Genomic DNA, 1,634 nt, shown 5'->3' with positions numbered 1-1,634 from the left:
AAAAAAAAAAAAGACAGGTTTGATGGTCTGATAGAGCCTGATGGAACAACTGAGATTATGGCCCCTAGTTGCCCTTCAGGTCTGGAATTGAACCCACTCCTGTGGCTTCCAGCCAAAAAGACAGGCATATGAGCTGAACATTTACAATAGGTAGATAACACTCCTTGGAGAGAACAATCATTGGATAATAGAAGGGCTGTGTATGCACAGGAAGACAGCTCAGGGGTAGGAAAGCATGGGAGGGAAGGACACAGGGAAGAGGTAATTATGGGGAGGAAACGGGAGGGGAGCTGTTGCACTGTGGTAAATTGTAATCAATGTCATGAGACAAAGTGTATGTGAGCTGCTGTATGGAAAATGAATTTGCTCTGTAAACTTTCACCCAAATAACAATAAAAATTTGAATAAACAAACCTCTGAAACATGCTACAACATGTTGAACATCATGAACCTTGAAAACATTATGCTGAGTGAAAAAAAAAGTCAGATTCAAGAGGTGAATATTTTATGATTCCACTTACATGAAATGTCTGTAACAGGCAAATGCACAGAGACAAAAATGTATTAATGGTTGGGGACAGGAAGCATTGGTGAGTTACTATTTAAAGGATACTGAGTTTCTGTTAAGGATGATGAAAATTATTTGGAAATGGATAATGGTGATGGTTATCCAACATGAATGTAATTAATGTCACTGGATATATTGTTGTTGTTAGGTGCCATTGACTTAGTTCTGACTCATAGCAACCCTATGCACAGCAAAATGAAATACTGCCCAGTCCTGCACTGTGGTAGTAAAGTTGTGTGTCAACATGGCTGGCCCTGGTTTTGAGTGGCTGGGCAGCTGGATGTTGTTACTCCCCATGATAAAACTGGTAATCAACTCCATGTTGGAATCTGCTGCAGCAGCTGAGTAGTTGCCTTAGGGATGCAGTCTGCTTCCAGTATATAAGAAGATGCTTTGAAAAACGTCTCTGCAGCTTTTTGGCATGCTTAGATCATGCACTTAGCAAAGTCATTAATGACTGGCCTGCCATGTTGTCTGCAGATCTTGGGACTGTCTCTGGACTAGAACTAGCAGCCTATCATGGTGCTTGGTAATCTTGGGACTGTGACATTTTACTTGTCAACCTTGGGTTTGTCAGCCTCAGCAGCCAGAAGCTACATGAGTAAAGATAAGCCTCTAGTTTCAGTGGGCGAAAAGCAAGACACAGAATTGAAGTCCAAGGTCAAGGGTTCTTCACCCAACCCCCAGAGCCTGGTACTTTAAACTCAGACTTCTAGCCTCCCAAACTGTAAGAGAATAAATCCCTGTTGTTAAAGTCATATAAAGTGCTCTTTTCTGTTAAAGCAGCACTGTTGTTGTTGTTGTTAGGTGCCATCGAATCATTTCCAACTCATGGTGACCCCATGCACAGCAGAACAAAACACCACCCAATCCCGTGCCAGCTCCACGATCCTTGCTATACTTGAGCCCATTGTCGCAGCCACTGTGTCAATCCATCTCGTTGAAGGTGTTCCCCTCCTTCGTTGACCCTGTTGTTGTTGTTGTTGTTATGTGCCGTCGAGTCGGCCCCGACTCATAGCGACCCCTCCTTGGGTTTCCGAGGCAGTATCACTACGGAAGTAGGATT

General features: G+C 43.3%; 1 protein-coding gene across 1 annotated transcript in view; it reads right to left on the bottom strand.

Annotated features, from left to right (window-relative positions):
* Nucleotides 1-1,634, bottom strand: part of GPR158 (G protein-coupled receptor 158) — an 801,760-nt gene that overhangs the window by 582,129 nt on the left and 217,997 nt on the right. The window lies entirely within an intron of this gene.

Source organism: Orycteropus afer, unplaced genomic scaffold, assembly GCF_000298275.1.
Source record: "Orycteropus afer afer isolate SDZICR_OR568_19922 unplaced genomic scaffold, OryAfe1.0 scaffold00035, whole genome shotgun sequence".
Classification (NCBI taxonomy): domain Eukaryota; kingdom Metazoa; phylum Chordata; class Mammalia; order Tubulidentata; family Orycteropodidae; genus Orycteropus; species Orycteropus afer.
This window is presented reverse-complemented; position numbering and strand designations above follow the sequence as displayed.